Below are 18940 nucleotides of genomic sequence, written 5' to 3'. Positions count from 1 at the left end.
CTATCCATGCAAGGGCTAGATGTATAATTAATATCCTTTCATGACTAAGCATCTCAACTTGAACATTGAGCATGGTTTAGTGCCTACTCAATCTTGTTCAACCATCTTAAGTCTTGTCATTGACATTAACTCACAAATAAGCTTTAGAACAATTCTAAACTCTTATTTCACTTTGACCAAAGATTTCTAGAGTTAATTCAATCAAGAGTAATTGAGATACTCTCTTGATCACACAAGGTGATGAATTCCATCTTGATTACTTCATGCCTCTTCATATGTTTCATGTTATACGCAACTATACTTGATTGGAGTATTCATGATTGGAAACATAAGTCAAAGTCTAAAACTCATCATATAAGATCATAAGTAATCTTAAGTCAAAAGATTATTTATGCAACCATCACATATGAATGTAGCTATAGACATTATATGAACTATCATATAGCATTCCTATATCGAGTCATGCTTAGTGAATTTGTTATTATAACAAGCACCCACATGTTAGCTCAAGTTTACCCAAACTTCAACCTATAAGAACGGTTGCTTGTTACATGAGTAAGTGCATAACCATGTGTTAGTCTAAACGACTTTTGTCAATCTTCTCTTATTGGTAAAGCATTGGTAAAAAAAATATAATGTCAATGTAATTATAATATTTCAATAATACAAAGCTAACTATGTCTAAACATTTGAAAGTATATACCAATACATTATGTAATTATAATATTTCAACTGTATAAGATCTTTATAGTTTAAAAAAGTAATTATAATATTTCAACAATAAAAGCAAATACACTATCAATAAAACAAATCAGCTACATGTGTCTTGGAGAAGGAAAGTCAAATGATAGTCAATAAGCATTACATCCATTCAACTGTTTTCATATGTAATCCTTTCTAAATTAAAAAAGCAACACAAAGACGAAATTAGCTTTATGAGTATTCCTCAAGATATACTTACCAACACAAAGCATTTCATTTTGAGAGAATCCATCTAGTTGTATGATTTTAGTGAAGGGCAATATTCGCCTATCATTTCTCTCGATTTCTTTCTTGAAAAAAGATGAAATGAAATTTGACAGTGAAAGTCTATATGATGCATGGGAGAGATTTAAAGAATTGTTGCATAAGTGTCCACATCATGGTCTCTTATAATGGTTGTAAAGTCAAATTTTTTACAATGGATTGACACCATCCATGAGAACTACACTTGATTTATCTATTGGAGAAGCCATAATGAGTCAAACCATTGAAGTGGAACATGAATTGATGGAAGAGATGGTGACCAACAACTACCAAAGGGGTCTGGAAAGAAAGGTACACAAAAAGATTGCTAATGTGTATAAACTTGGCATTCTCACCTTAATCACATCATAGTTGGCTAGCCTATCTAAGAAAATAGATGACCTAGGAATCCCATCCCAAACCACCCCTGTCTATGCTATTCAAAGCCCCTTTTAAACTTGTGAAATTTATGTAGGACCACATGCCATAGACAAATGCCAATTTAGAATGAAAAAGTCCACTATGCCTAACATCAACCAATTCATGAAAAATCATTCATCTTTGGAGAGGCAGTTTCACAAATGGTTTAGAACCAAAAAAACTGCCTTATAATATCAAGTTGAATCTATTAGGAGCATAGAATTTTAGGTCAACCAACTAGCTAAAAATCTCCTTAGTCATCAAACATTTGAAGTGATAGTTGCCTTAATCTTGAGAAGAGGAAAAGATTTACCTAAGCAACCAGTCACTCGAAAATTTACTTTTAAAGAACAAGTATAGAAGATCATTATAGATGGTGAAGTAAACAAAAGAAAAAAGAGAAGAGCCATCCACAATCAGAGTTCCCACACAACTGGTCTGTCTAACAATCCTATTCCCATAAAGGTTTTAGCATAAAAAAAAAGATGGGCAATTTGCAAGCTTTGTCGAAATCTTTAAAAACTTATAAGTCACTATTCCATTCATTGAAGTAATAAAACACATGCCTAAATATGTCAAATTTTGAAAAGGGATTTTTTTCCAATAAGAGATGATGTGAGGATTATGAAGTAATAACAATAGTTTAGGAATACAGCACTATCTTACAACGTGGGATACCACTAAAAATCAAAGATCCAAGGAGTATCATTATACCTTGCACTATTAGTAGTCAGTATTTTGAAAAAGCTTTATGTGATGTTGGTGCAAGTGTTAACATAATGCCATTATCTATTTTTAGGAAGATCGGTGATAGAAATCTGGAACCAACTATGACAACTATCCAATTGGCCAATGAGTCCCTTAGACGTCTTGAGGGCATATTGAAAAATTTACTAGTGTGAGTAAGAAAATTGATGTTCCTCTTTATAATTTTGGACATTGACAAGAAAGCTACAGTACCACTTATTTTAGGCTTTTTGAGAATTGGAAAGGCCATGATCAATATGTACAAAGGGGAACTTACAATGAAAATGCATGATCAAGAGATGACTTTTAACATGAATCAAGTAAAAAAATCATCCAAAAAGATGGATAATTGGAATAAAGCACTAGCAAGTTTTGAAGAAGCCAGACTCAAAACACGTTGCTCTGAATCAAGAAAAGACTACAAGTTGGGGTCGCCTGCTAAAAGTCTTTAACCTTCTATTAAGGAACCCCCAATATTGGAGCTTAAGCCCTTACTGTCCCACTTTAGATATGCATCCATTCTTTCAGTCATCATCTCTACAACCTTAAGTAAAGAGCAAAAGGATAAACTATTAAAGCTCTTAAAGTAGCAAAAAAGGCATTTGCTTGGTCAATAGCAGATGTTAAGGGTATTAACCTAACCATCTTCATGCACAAGTGATAATTCTATTTTTTTTATAGAATTATTATTAACTTATTTGATTAATTGTGAATTTACTTGGTTAATTTTGCTTGATTTTTAGCAAATTAATTTAATTACCCACCTAATTATATTAATTATCTATTGAATAGGAAATTAATTCAAGTCATGTAATAAGCCATTAGAGTGCCATAATTTTGCTTGATTTTTAGCAAATTAATTTAATTACCCACCTAATTATATTAATTATCTATTGAGTAGGAAATTAATTCAAGTCATGTAATAAGCCATTAGAGAGCCATAAAAAAACTATAATTCAAGTCCATGAGCTATTTTGGTTCTATGTGCTTTGTGGAAGAAACAAAAACCTAAGCTATAAGAAAGTAGTGTATGGTGCATGAATGAGTTCCCTTCCAAGCTCTTGAGGAAGCACCAAAATGAGTTGGCATGGGCAAAAAATATAGAGGTGGATTTGTCATATATAGACTTTGCTTTATACATATGGGGTCATAAGATTTTGGCACATAAATTGCTGCCACATATCTCCTAACTTGGCCGAATATTAAAGGATAAACTAGCCACTTTTGCATGAAAAAAGCTTGAATTATGCATGAGCATAAAATAAGAAAAATAGCTAAAAGCAACTGCTATCAAGATACTTGTCCACATGTTATGTATGGTTTCTTCTATTTTTGGTACATAATGTGCTACCAATTGAGTTACTGACCTGACTATATTTTGCAAAGTCATTAGCATTATCACAATTTTGGAAGAGGAGAGTCACACCAAAAGAATAACCTAGTTGGGATGCTATTGCCTACAATCATGGGTTGCTAACTTGCTACCACCTTTGCTGTGGACAATGCTCCATCTTGCAAGGCCATTGACTACTAATGGAAACCCATGTAGCTATTACTTTTTAGTAGCATAAATGGAGGACAAACTAGCCGGCCATCCATGTATAAGAAAGAAGACAAACACAATAGCTAAACCATAACTCCAAAGTAACGCTATAACTCTTTGTAAATGTTAACCTCATCAACTTAGTCCATTTGGATGCCAAATCCTTTCCATTTATGGAGCATATAAAAAAACTGATGTGTCTTCTAGTTGGCTTTATGAAACAAGCTTATTGGCCACCTTTATGAGTCGAAAAGAAATGAAAAACTAAACAATATAGCAACTATACAAGTTATAGTTTGGCAAGCAATAGACTCTCCATTTGAGTTGAAAATGAAAGGGTTGAGTGGCATTTTAAAGCCACTTGATTGGCCTCTAAAACTATAGGAAAGGGCCTTAAATAGGACATTATACAACATTATAGGGGAGCCTCAACCGTCTGCCTCTTGGGGATTAGTTTTCTTTGTTTCATGCCCAAACTAATAACTTCAGGGCTGACTAGTTTGAGGTTTTTAAGCTTAGTTTGACTTGTATTTTTCTTTAGTTTCTTTATAGTTATTTTAACCTTTAATCCTCTATAATGTAGCCACATGTCCATTTAAATTTTGCCAACTTAAATACTTTGAATTTCAATGAAAACTTTTTTCCTTTTACTCGATTTCTACTAGATTTCCTAGGCTATTTTGCTTTTTATTTTCTAGTTTTCTTACCTATTTTCCTTTAAGTTTTTACTAGCCCTTCATTCCTTAGCTTATTTATTTTGTAGCTAAATGTGTTGTTAGAGGCATTAAGTGGTTAAAAGGGCATGGTAGTCCTTTTTCATGTTAGAAGCCTTCAGTAGACAACCAAGGGTAATTTTGACGTTTGTGTTAACCTGACATGTCAGGTCGGTCTGATATTCTTAATGCCATGTCTACTCGACGGTGTCTTTATTGTCCTTTAATGGTCCCCTATCACTTAACTATAAATTTAAAGGTCCAAGCACTATGAAAGCAATACACACCATTCCATCTTCTCCCTATTACTCTTTTTCTAACCTCATTTTTTCTGACTTATGTGTTGGAGTGCAAATGAAAGGAATACTCCCTACCTTTGGCTCTAACTACCTTTTTTTTCTATTTTTCCAAGAATACCCTGAAATTGGAGCTTAGCATATACATTTGGCATGCTAGGTAGGGGGCTTTTTCCTTTCATTAATTGAGCACAAAGCAATGCCGCTAAGGAAGAGAGCTTTAAAGGAAGGAAAGATGGCTGTCTCAGCTGGACCAAAACCCCATCATAGCCAACATTCCGTTCAACCTGCCTAATGGGACCAACCATGGAACAATTCCAAGTCTTGATCGAATAAATATAGGCTCTTAAAGAAATGTTACAAACCATAACTCCACCACCAGTTTCAAAAGTGCCTGACCTAATCACCCTTGGTCGAGGAGCCGTTGTCAGATAATCAAGCTATAAAAAGTTAAAAGCCTCTTAAACCTCTAGAGAAAAAGAACACAACACCTTAGCCCACCATTACCCTAGCTACAATTCAACATAGGCTATGACCAAAAAATTTAAATAAACAAACCTTGAACCCTAACCAAACAAAGACCTGGAAGTTTAGATACAGGCTATAGAAAAAGAGCTAAAAATGAAAGCAATGGCATTTAAGGATAAGCTTAAGTTCTTGTAGATCTAGCCCTTCACTAAAGAAATCAATAGAGCCACGCCTCCAAAGGAGTTCAAAGTGTCGACCTTGGAAACCTATAATGGTGCTTTTAACCCCTTCGATCATTTGAAACTCTATAGAACTAACATGATGATGCAGTAGGCAAATGAGGCTCTAATGTGCAATGACCTAGCTACCACACCAAAAGGCATAGCTGAATCCTAGTACAATACCTAGGAACAGAGGTCAATCATGATGTTCAGAGAGCTCAGCCACTCTTTCTTATCTAGGTTTATGCATAGTTAAAGAGCAAAAAAGATGACTCTAATTTTGATGTCAATCTACCAAAGATAGGATGAAACTTTAAAGAGCTATGTCATGCTTTTTAATAAGGAAACTTTGTAATTTAAAGACCTAAAACAAATGGCCTCTATAGCTGCTTTAACAAGTGGACTCAACGATAAAGAATACGATGTAAAGCTAACATTGTCACTAGAACTACCTAAAACTCTAACCAACGTCTTGCTGATAGCTAAAAAATATATAAATGTTGAAGCTATAATGAAAAACAACTAGGTGAGAAAAGCTCATCCCTTCTTTTTGGCAACTGAGGTGAGAAAGACTCATCTTCCCTCCTCGATAAAAAAAAAGTAAAGATTTTTACGATCCTCCCCTAAGAGAGAGATGATATCGTGCTAGAAGCCTTAGTAAGGAAAGGAATTACATCATACTAAATATCTCTTGAGAGAAGATTCTAAGGCAAATTGAAAAAAATCCTAGTATCAAATGGTCGAAGCCCTTAAAATAGAACATGAAGAGGGATCTAACTAAAAGATGCACTATTCATTAAGATATAAGCCATAATACTAAAGATTGTGTTGACTTGAAAAATAAAATTAAAGCTCTAATAAAGAAAGGTCAGTTGAGGAGGTTTGTAGAACAGTAAAGACATGGCCAACCCAGAGTGAACTATAGACAATATTGAAGAAAGCCTACCTAAGGTAAAGAAGGAAGGCTAGAAAATAGAAAAAGAGAAGATCGTGAAGATAAGCTGAGACAAAAAAAAGGCCAAACTGATAACAATAGATCGATCACTAGAGTAATTGATGTGATCACCTAAGGCAGCTCCACCTAGGCTAAAAAAAAGTTCAATCCAAGCATGGTTATGGTAGTAGATACCTTAACGAAAGAAAAAAAAGATTGAAAAGATGAACTAATCTCATTTAGCTTAAAAGATCTTGAAGGAATTCAACACCCGTATAATGATGCCATAATGATCACAACTATAGTATACAACTATATAATCAAGAGAATCCTATTTGATAATGAGAGCTCAATCGATGTCATGTACTATGGCACAATAAAGAAAATGGGAACTGATAAAGATCGATTGGAGTCGATCACTAGGATTCATGAATGAACTGGTGCTTATGAAAGGAATAATCAAACTACCAATCTCTTTAGGGATAGAATCAATGACAACCATCTTAGTTATAGAGTTTATGGTGGTGACATCCCATCAGCTTACAACATGATATTAGGTCGATCTAGCCAATTTGTTATGCAGGTTTTAGGCTTAACTCACCATCTGAAAGTAAAATTCTCAACACCTAATGGGGTTGAAAAGGTTAAGGAAGACCAGTCCATGGCATGTCAATGTTATGTCATAATAATGAAAAAGACGACCAAGAAGCAAATTGAGAGTTCGGCCAAGAATAAAAGCACTGAGGAAAGGCAAACAGCAAACTCCAACAAGAAATAGGAAACCACAAGTAAGAACATAGAATGTAAAACTGACATAATAGAAGCATGCTCTGAAACCATTTCGAACTTTTAAGCTCTAACAAAAAGAAAAATTTTGTTCTATTTTTTGAATTTTTTATGTGACTCCAAAGATGACCAAGCTCTTAAACCGATGTGAACAATTACATGTCATTTGGACCGAGCCAATAAGATGGCCAAAATGTAGTATAAAATGAAAAATACATACCAATTTCACCACATACATATTTCGTAAGTTATCCACAATATATTGATCATCACATCGAGATCTATTTTTGCTGGATATGATCCTAACCTAATTGAACAAAAAGAGATAATTGATCAATGATCAAATTTGAACAAAAACTAACTTGAACTGGCTGAAGATCTCTTAACAATTATACTTTGGGATAGCGTCTCTGAAAAACATATGTAGATCAAAACTAAACTTTAACGTAAGAATTAATTGATTCAACTCCTAAAAGATAATGTTGAGTTGTTCCCCTAGACACTATCTAATATGCCTCATATTGATATCGAAGTGATGATCCATAGCCTGCATACTAACCCCGAGGTAAAACTAGTTTGGCAAAAGAAAAGAACCTTTGCCCTAGAAAGATAAAAGGCCATCGAGGAAGAAGTCGATAGATTACTACAAATAGGCTTTATTAGAGAGGTCTACTACCATGAATGGATAGCCAACATGGTCATGGTCAAAAAGTACAATAAAAAGTGGAAGATGTATGTTGACTTTACCAACCTAAATAAAACATGCTTAAAAGATAACTTTCCTTTCACTAACATAGATCAACTGATGGATGATAGTGTCGAGCATGGCCTTCTCAATTTTATGGATGTTTATCCTAGTTATAACCAAATCAAAATGCTAAAGGATGATGAGGAAATGATGGCTTTCATTAATGAGAAAGGTTTTTATTACTATAAGGTGATGATGCCTTTTTGGGCTAAAGAATGTAGGGTCAACCTATCAAAGACTAGTAAATAGGCTGTTTAAAAATCAAATCGACTAAAACATGAAAGTATATATGGATGATATGATAGTTAAAAGTAAAAATTTAATTGAGCACCTAGAAAACCTTAGAAAGACATTCAACACCTTAAGAAAGTATAATATGAGGCTCAACCCGAGCAAATGTGCCTTTAGAGTCACATAAAGTAAGTTCTTTTGTTGTATGATCAGCAAAAAAGGGATAAAGGTGAACTCAAAAAGGTTCAAGCAATCCTAAACATGAAAGCATTGACCTTGGTGAAGGAAATACAATGGTTAACTGGTAGAATAGTTGCCTTAAGCTGATCATGTCTAAGCTAGTAGAATGATGTCTACCATTCTTCAAAATTATCATAAATATTTTTTACTTCAGGTGGACCTTTTAGTGTCAAAAAGCTTTTAAAAAACCTATAGAGTTTTTATCCTCTTTATCCATTTTGTCTAAGCCAAAGTTTGATGAAACCTCATACCTATACTTGGCCACCATGGAACAAGCCATCAAGTCAATTTTAGTCAGAGATGAGAGAATGAAGCAAAAATTGATGTATTTTGTGAGCAAAGTATTAATAAGTCCAGAAATTAACTACAACAGTATAGAAAGTGAGCTTACATAGTTATAACTTCAGCCAAAAAACTCAGGCCTTATTTTCAAGCCCATGTGATCCATGTACTGACCGACCAATCATTGAGATAGGTTTTATAGAAGTTAGAAATGTTAGGAAGGTTAATCAAATTGGCAATAGAGCTTAGCAAATTTGACTTGTACATTCTACCCAAGTCGGTCTTAAAATCTCATGTGTTAGCAGACTTCATCACAGAGCTCATTTCAATACAAGTTAAAAGATAATTCAAGAAAAAAAAAGAAAACCCCAAAATTTTAAAGTTAGAAGCTTTATGTTGATGGCTCAGCCACAAACCATAACGGATGGGCTGGCCCTATTCTGATAAGCCTGGAAGGATTACAATACCCATATGCTTTGAGATTTAAGTTTAAGGCATCCAACAATGAGGTGAAATATGAGGCACTAATAGCTAGCTTGAGGTTGGCAACTAAGCTCAACGTTTAACATATAACAGCACATAGTGATTCCTAGCTAGTGGTTAGCTAAATAAATAAAGAATTCAAAGCTTTGGAAGATGAAATTCAAAAATATTCTAGATAAAGCACTGGCCTTAGTAGCTAGCTTCAAAAAGGCTGAGGTAAAGAAAATACTAAGGTCAAAAAATTCATTGGCAGACTCTTTATCTAAATTGGCTTCAGGAATAACAACAAAAAATCTAGACCAAGTTTTGGTAGAAGTGCTAACACACAAAAGGACCAAGGACAAACTTGTAGGATAGATCACAGAAAAAAAAACCTGAATGACACCGGTCAAGGCATACTTAACCATGAGAGCACTGCCCAAGAATAGAATCCAATCTAAGGCATTGACGAGGAAGGGCCATTAGTACGTGATGATTAAAGGAAAATTATATAGAAAATCCTTTAGTTTGCCTTATTTAATATATGTTGACGAGGAAGAAGTAGACTATGTTTTACGAGAAATCCATGTAGAAATATATGGAAGCCACTTCGAACCTTGGTTATTAGCCTACAAAGTGCTCAGACAATGCTATCATTGGCCAATTATCAAAAGAGATTCAACCCAGTTGGTCAAAAGATGTGATAAGTGTCAAAGGTTTACTCATATACAACATCTCCCTTCAATCGAGCTCACTCCTATCATCAGCCCATGGCCTTTCATGCAATAGGGAATGGATGTCCTCGAATCGTTCACCTCGACTATGAGCCAAATAAGATTTGTCTCAGTAATAGTAGATTAATTCATGAAATGACTTGAAATTGAGACCTTGGCCACTACTATAGAGGCCCAAGATGAGAAATTTATATGAAAGAATATAGTATGCAGATTTGGCTTACCTTGGTCCATAATAACGAAAAATAACAAACAATTTGAAAACTTGAGGTTCAAGGAATGGTATTCAAAACTTTATGTTGACCTTAGGTTCACATCGATTGCCTACCCTCAGTCTAATGGACAAGTCAAAGCTACAAATAAGACAATATTAGAAGCTTTAAAGAAAATACTTGACAAAGCAAAGGGGAAGTGGGCCGATAAGCTACCAAGGGTACTATAGGCCCTGAGGATAACCATGAAGGTACCAAGAGGTGAAATGCTATTCCATCTAGTATTTGGAACAAAAGCCATAGTACCTATTGTGATCGACCTTTTAAGCTTAAGAGTTGAATTAGGGTCAGAAAAAGGAAATAAAAAAGCACTTAGGGCCAATTTAGACCTCATCGAAGAATAGTAGGGCATAGTCCTAGCACGGATAACAGCTTATCAACAAAAAGTGGTCAGTTATTATAATAAAAGGGTCTAACATTAACAAATTAGGAAGGGTGACCTGATATTTAGAAAAGTTGAAGCCTCAGCAGTAGATGATCGAGATGGCAAATTAGCCTTGACTTGAGAAAGACCATATGTCGTTAAAGAGGTTGTCCATAACACGACCTATAAACTACAAGATATGAATGGCAATGTCATCTTAAGAACATGGAATGCAAATAATTAAAAGGTCTACTTTAGATCAAGCTCACACTTATATATTATACTTGAATGCAAAAATCAAGTTATGCTCAATGAGCTTATGCCTAATCGATCTAACAAAATCTGACCTAAAACTTAGATGGATTTCAAGTTAATTTAATACAAGTGATCATGTAAATCCTTAGTTCAGTTAATTGGGCTTAAATTTCTTTAATTGACTATGCTTAAACTTGTGCAAATAAAAAAAAATATAATAAAACTAAGCTGAAGCTTAGACTAAACTAAACAAAGTTTTATATTTTATTTTCTATTAAATACAAAAGATGTTAAGTATGAAATATGTCAGATAGATCATTCTTATCTAAGGTCATTATAAAAACTAACCTCATACATTAGAAAAAATTTATGAAAGTTAAAAATAAAAGAATCATGTGTCAGTAACATTAGCAGTAGCATCCCTATTAACAAAAGTAGTAGTGATGACCTTAGCCTTTTTAGCCTCTTCTACCTTGTCCTAACACCTAAGGTGGCCTCGAGCTCAACATCTATGGCCTCATCATCATCATTCTTCTCGTGTTGATTTAGATGTGGCCTCGATTTGATATTATTGATGTCAATATCACAGAGGTTGAGGTTGAGGTTAAAGAATTTAAATTATACCTTATCATTAGCCAACTAGAAGGCACCCAACACATGTTTTTAGGATAACTCTACTTTCATCTGAAGGCATTTGTTGGAGGCCCTAAACTCATCCATAACCTTCTTCTTCAAATCTTTTCTCTTTTTTTTTTGCTTGGCTTTTAGTTCTAACCTCAACCTTGCTATCTCAATCTGAGCATCGTTGAGCTTGTGCTCGACCTGCTCCCTCATGGACTCAGTTAAGGCTTTATCAATCGAGACAACCTCTAACTTTTTTGTCAGCTCATCACTCTTTTTCATCAACTCAACCTCTATTTTGTGAGACGTGTTGAGGCTGGACTTGACATTGCCCAGAGTGTTCTAGCTTTTTTTATACTTCTAAGCCAGAATAGCCATATCTTTTTTAGCCTTAAGTAGATGGCCTAGAGTGAGGTAGGCATGATAGAGGGCTTGGTTGGTGTTCTCTAAGGGCTGAAAAGGAAATTTTTGTAAAACTAAGCTAGAAGTTAGATAAAATTAGGTTAAAATAAAATCCTATGAAGCTACCTTAAACCTACCCCAGTATTTTATCTTATTTATTACTTCAGGGGAGGTTAGCCTATAGGCATCAATGATGAGTTCCTTCTTATAAGAGTACTCCATTATTTTATCTTGATTTGGTAGATCTAGGATAGAGAGAGCCACCGATGAGTCCACAAAAGTGTCAAGCACATTTCTTATTTCTCAAGCCTTGACCTCAATAATGACTTCGACCTCGAGTTGGTTATCTTTATTTATTTATTTATTTTGAATATAGAGAAAGAGTAGCTTCTAGTTCTTTATTAAGCTCAAACAATCAGTAAATAGTTTCTTATTGGGTCGAGTTGTTACATAATGCCACCTCTTATCACTAGGTGTATTTTAATAAAAAAGAACTCCCTAAATAGGGGGAGAGAAGGAAGGATATGCAAATGTTGATAAAAGATGATGAAAGTAACTATATAATGTATAGATTTGGAGGTAAGCTAGGTGATAGTTAAATTCTAAGAATTAAAAATTGAAACAAATAAGGAATGAAATGGAAACCTCAGACTAACCATAAAGGAATCTTAATACACGTAGAGCTGATATGGCTCCAGTCTATCAGTGACTCGATTTGAGGAGTTTGGCATTATTATACTGTACCCCTATTTGGAAAAGAGGAAAGTCATTGTCAGAGCACAGACGTGATGAGCTAAACACATGTTAGGATAGTCTTTAAGATTTTTTACGCCCTTTAGTTCACTCATCATATCCTTAGGGATCATGTTAAGGTCAAAAAAAGTATATACAAGACCTCGATCAGGTCATCTTAGCCTTTAAGATTCTTTTTTTTACTGTTATTTTCCCCAACTAAGGTATTCCATTTTTCTTATTCCTCTTCGAAACCTTCATTATTAGAATCTTCATTGTCAGAAAATGCTGACTCGTGGGGAAGACTAAAATTTCAAGGTGAAATTATGGCTAAGAGCAACTTAACTTTAGGGGAAACAGGATGAGGTAGAGACCCTTTAGGAGAGAAAAAAATCTTGACAAGAATTGACTAGGGTCAAATGGAAGTAACAATGAGAGCATCAATAAGAGGAAAAAGAAGTAGAAAAAAATTGATGTGATTGAGCCCTAAAAGGGGGAATGGCCAAATGTGAAGAAAGGTTGGCCATAGAAGATAAACTAACCTAAGAGATAGGGAAAGGGTGGATTTTATAGGTTAAAGCCTATCTAATCACATAGCTCTTCCATGCCCAGCACTTATTCTCCTTTTGCTTGAGCATTTTTTTCATTTCATTACTGCCTTTCCTCAGATATTGGGTTGAATCAAAAGGCCATCTTCTCACAATTAAGGTTTTTGATGAATGATGGAATCAAATCATTAATGTCTTGCTCGAGCTGACCCTCTTAGGTTCTACCTTGTAACTCTCGACCTCCCTAAAACTTATACTAGAAGACACAGTTAAGAATACGTATAAAAAAAAGTGTAAAAAAACTTTAAGGCTAGAAAGTTAAAAAGTTTAGATTAGATTGAAAGCAAAGAAAGCAAAAAAGTGGAAAACTAAAACCTTAACATCCCTTTATATGGCTACGTAATAGATCAGAGGAACAGCGCAGATCATGCCACACATCAAAATGAAATAGATAGATGTCTTTTGGTCTTCCCTATCTAAATTTTTTAGCTTAAACTACCTTTCTCCTCATTTAATGCCATCAGATCGATCGGATTAAGTGAACCCCAACTCAAATCGATCAAATTGGACAACTCTTTATAATCGACTAGATGTCTAGCTCATCATCAAAGTTCAAAGTAGAAACCTAAATTCAAACTCCTGGAATAAAACACAAGTCTCATGTCAACTGGTTGAACACCATTACTAGCTTTAAATCATTCTGAATGATTAACACCTCAGTGACTTTTAAGCCAACCATGCACTTAATTCATGACGTACATGCAATATCAGACCTTCAGTAGATTGGACCATGACTCTAGGCCATTTATCTCTCAATATCGATCGCTCCTATAACTTCAACTCCAAAGAACCATGTTTCACATCATCTTTCTTTACCTACTTGATCTATGTGAAATGTAGTGATTATATGTTGAGTATTCTGATACTCAAATTGCTTGATAGAGGGATAAAATCTTAGGGGCATTTAGTGGTCAAAAAGGCATGGTAGTTTTTTTCCATGTCAAAAGCCTTCAACAGACAACCAGGGGTAATTTTGACATTTATGTTGACCTCATATGTCAAGTTAGTCGGACATTCTTAGGGCCATATCAGCTTGATAGTATCTTTAATGTCCCATAATGGTCCTCTATCACTTATCTATAAATATGAAGGTCCAGGCACTATAAAGGTAACACACACCACTTCATCTTCTTTCTATTACTCTCCTTCTGACCTCATACTTTGGAACTTATGCGTTAAAGTGTAAATGTAGGGAACACTTTTTGCCTTTACCTCTAATTGCCCTTCTCTTCTTTCTTTCTAGGAATACCTTAAGATCGAAGCTTGGCACAAACATTAATTTTTGCAAGCTTAAAAAAAACTTTATTTACTTTATGCAAGATTGATCTTTTTCATTTGATTTTTTACACAATTTCTAACATTGAGTTAACTTTCATTTTCCATTCTTTCTCTTGTTTTCCAAGGTTGGTTGGGTTGATAAGGATGGTTTTTGAATGCTATTAGGTTGAGAAGACACGTATAAGGCTTCAAGCAACTTGAATTTTTCATTTTTTATTTTTGTTTCACTTTAAGTTTTACTACTACTTTATGACTGTTTTCATTTTTATTAAGTTGTTTATTTTGGTTCATTGTGCTTGTTTATTTAGTTAATTATTTGTTATTTGCTTTATTTTCCTTCTATGTTCTTTATGTCTAATGTTCTTTTAAAGTCCTCTTAATTTTTCTAGTTCTCATGCTTTTTATTTCATGTTATTGAGCTTGCTTATTTGTTGATTTCATTTTTTATTTTTGAAGTTTTGTTTGCAACCACTTTAATTTCATCCCTTAAAATTTCATGTCATTTGCATAGTGTGTATTTTACTTTCTAGTAATTTAAAGTTTCATTTAAATTCGAAAGCTTATTTGCGGTTAATATATTGTTATTAGCCTAGTACTCTTTATGTTTACAATTTTTTGCTTGAGTCCTTACTTTCCTTTTGAACTCCTTTTAGCTTAACTTTTATTTTTTTTTATACTAATTAATTCTTTTACAAGCTAAGTTTAAGCATTTTAATGTCTTAGTTAATCAAGCTCATTTCCTCTTTTTTTTTTTTAGTTACTAATCATATCATTGCATTCAGTTCATTTTAAATTCTACTCATTGCATTTTTCTTGCATTTTTGTTACTTGTTTTTAGTTCATCTCATGTTGTCTTAGTCCATTGCATTTTCCCTTTCAGTTTGCATCAAAGTACATGTTGATTTTGGTCAATTTCATTTAGATGTTGCATTTCAAGTTAGTAGTTTATGTTTCATCATACTAATTGATTAATATAGCTTAGGTAAAGATTAGGTAAGTTATTTAGTGTTTGAATTGTTTCCTTATTTGCATTTTCATATGCTTATGCCTTTTAATTACATTTTACATGTCTTTTTAATCTTATGCTTAGTTGATTTATCTTCATGCATTGAAATCTACTTTCTTTTAAATTTATATTAGTAGGTTAGATTTAGGTTTAAAGCTTATCTTTAATTCACCTTAGGTTTTTCCGTAGTAATAATTTACTTTTAATTTAGTTAGTTAATATCATAATTTGATAGTTATTATGTAAAGCTTAATTTCATGCAATCATTTAGGTCAATGTAGTATAGTTTAGGTTTATTTCTTCCATAAAAATTTTGTTAGAGTCGAATATGCGTAGGTGCTTAATTTTGATACTTAGCTCTAGGTTAACATTCAATAATTATGGAGATGATACTCAATACTTCCTATCTATATTACTTGTGTGGCTTATACACTTGCAGTTATTATCAACAATAAGATCTTGTTAGAAGATGACCACAAGACAATGATTGAGTAGTAAAGACATTTGAACCTTACAATGAAGGAAGTGGTAAACAAGGAGATTATCAAGTGTTGGATGCTGGAATAATCTATCCTATCTTTGACATTTCATGGGTAAGTCCAATTCAATGTGTGTAATGAATGGTGTATCTTTTAGTTAGATCCCTTTTCATGTTCTATTTTAAGGGCTTTGACCATTTGATACTAGGATTTTTTTTAATTTGCCTTAGAATTTTCTCTCAAGAGATATTCAGTACGATGAAATTCCTTTCCCTACTAGGGCTTCTAGCGCGATATCATCTCTCTCTTAGGGGAGGATCGTAAAAATCTTTACTTTTTTTTTTATCAAGGAGGGAGGATGAGTCTTTCTCACCTTAGTTGCCAAAAAGAAGGGATGAGCTTTTTCTCACCTAGTTGTTTTTCATTATGGCTTCAACATTTATATATTTTTTAGCTATCAGCAAGACGTTGGCTAGAGTTTTAGGTAGTTCTAGTGACAATGTTAGCTTTACATCATATTCTTTATCGTTGAGTCCACTTGTTAAGGCAGCTATAGAGGCCATTTGTTTTAGGTCTTTAAATTGCAAAGCTTCCTTATTAAAAAGCATGACATAGCTCTTTAAAGTTTCATTCCATCTTTGGTAGATTGACATCAAAATTAGAGTCATCTTTTTTGCTCTTTAACTATGCATAAACCTAGATAAGAAAGAGTGGCTGAGCTCCCTGAACATCATGATTGACCTCCGTTCCTAGGTATTGTACTAGGACTAAGCTATGCCTTTTGGTGTGGTAGCTAGGTCTTTGCATATTAGAGCCTCATTTGCCTACTACATCATCATGTTAGTTCTATAAAGTTTCAAATGATCGAAGGGGTTAAAAGTACCATTGTAGGTTTCCGAGGTCGACATTTTGAACTCCTTTGGAGGCATGGCTCTATCGATTTCTTTAGTGAAGGGCTAGATTTACAAGAACTTAAGCTTATCCTTAAATGCCATTGCTTTCATTTTCAGCTCTTTTTCTATAGCCTGTATCTAAACTTTCAGGTCTTTGTTTGGCTAGGGTTCAAGGTTTGTTTATTTAAATTTTTTGGTCATAGCCTATGTTGAATTGTAGCTAAGGTAATGGTGGGCTAAGGTGTTGTGTTCTTTTTCTCTAGAGGTTTAAGAGGCTTCCACCTTTTTATAGCTTGGTTGTCTGACAACGGCTCCTCGACCAAAGGTGATTAGGTCAGGCACTTTTGAAACTAGTGGTGGAGTTATGGTTTGTAACATGTCTTTGAGAGCCTATATTTATTCGATCAAGACTTGGAATTGTTCCATGGTTGGTCCCATCTATGGTTAGGTAGGTTGAACGGAATGTTGGCTATGATGGGGTTTTGATCTAGCTGAGACAGCCATCTTTCCTTCCTCTAAAGCTCTCTTCCTTAGTGGCATTGCTTTGTGCTCAATTAATGAAAGGAAAAAGCCCCCTACCTAGCATGCCGAATGTATATGCTAAGCTCCAATCTTAGGGTATTCTTGGAAAAACAGAAAAGAAAGGCAGTTAGAGCCAAAGGTAGGGAGTATTCCTTTCATTTGCACTCCAACACGTAAGTCAGAAAGAATGAGGTTAGAAAAAGAGTAATAGGGGGAAGATGGAATGGTGTGTATTCCTTTCATAGTGCTTGGACCTTTAAATTTATAGTTAAGTGATAGGGGACCATTAAAGGACAATAAAGACACCATCGAGTTAACATGGCATTGAGAATATCAGACCAACCTGACATGTCAGGTTAACACAAACGTCAAATTACCCTTGGTTGTCTACTGAAGGCTTCTAACATGAAAAAGGACTACCATGCCCTTTTAACCACTTAATGCCTCCAACAACACATTTAGCTACAAAATAAATAAGCTAAGGAATGAAAGGATAGTAAAAACTTAAAGGAAAATAGGTAAGAAAACTAGAAAATAAAAAGCAAAATAGCTTCGGAAATCTAGTAGAAATCGAGTAAAAGGAAAAAAGTTTTCATTGAAATTCAAAGTATTTAAGTTGGCAAAATTTAAATGGACATGTGGCTACATTATAGAGGACTAAAGGTTAAAATAACTATACAGAAACTAAAGAAAAATACAAGTAAAACTAAGCTTAAAAACCTCAAACTGGTCAACCCTGAGGTTATTAGTTTGGGCATGAAACAAAGAAAACTAATCCCCAAGAGGTAGACGGTTGAGGCTCCCCTATGATGTTGTATAATGTCCTATTTAAAGCCCTCTCCTATAGTTTTAGAGGCCAATCAAGTGGCTCTAAAATGCCACTCAACCCTTTCATTTTCAACTCAAATAGAGAGTCTATTGTTTGCCAAACTATAACTTGTATAGTTGCTATGTTGTTCAGTTTTTCATTTCTTTTCGACTCATAAAGGTGGCCAACAAGCTTGTTTCATAAAGACAACTAGAAGACACATCAATTTTTTTATATGTTCCATAAATGGAAAGGATTTGGCATCCAAATGGACTAAGTTGATGAGGTTAACATTTACAAGGAGTTATAGCGATACTTTGGAGTTATGGTTTAGCTATTATGTTTGTCTTCTTCCTTATACATGGATGGTTGGCTAGTTTGTCCTCCATTTATGCTACTAAAAAGTAGTAGCTGCATGGGTTTCCATTAGTAGTCAATGGCCTTGCAAGATGGAGCATTGTCCACAGTAAAGGTGATAGCAAGTTAGCAACCCATGATTGTAGGCAATAGCATCCCAACTAGGTTATTCTTTTGGTGTGACTCTCCTCTTCCAAAATTGTGATAATGCTAATGACTTTGCAAAATATAGTCATGTCAGTAACTCAATTGGTAGCACATTATGTACCAAAAATAGAAGAAACCATACATAACCTGTGGACAGGTATCATGATAGCAGTTGCTTTTAGCTATTTTTCTTATTTTATGCTCATGCATAATTCAAGCTTTTTTCATGCAAAAGTGGCTAGTTTATCCTTTAATATTCGGCCAAGTTAGGAGATATGTGGCAGCAATTTATGTGCCAAAATCTTATGACCCCATATGTATAAAGCGAACTCATTTTGGTGCTTCCTCAAGAGCTTGGAAGGGAAC

General features: G+C 34.2%; 1 pseudogene; it reads right to left on the bottom strand.

Annotated features, from left to right (window-relative positions):
- Window positions 1-1021: 1021 nt before the first annotated feature.
- LOC149513197 (small nucleolar RNA R71) lies at window positions 1022-1148 on the bottom strand (annotated as a pseudogene).
- Window positions 1149-18940: the final 17792 nt, after the last annotated feature.

This window comes from Durio zibethinus, chromosome 20 (assembly GCF_047325235.1).
Source record: "Durio zibethinus cultivar Kanyao isolate XHJ-2024 chromosome 20, ASM4732523v1, whole genome shotgun sequence".
Taxonomy (NCBI): domain Eukaryota; kingdom Viridiplantae; phylum Streptophyta; class Magnoliopsida; order Malvales; family Malvaceae; genus Durio; species Durio zibethinus.
The sequence above is the reverse complement of the archived record's forward strand: the minus strand, read 5'-3'. Positions and strand labels throughout refer to the sequence as shown.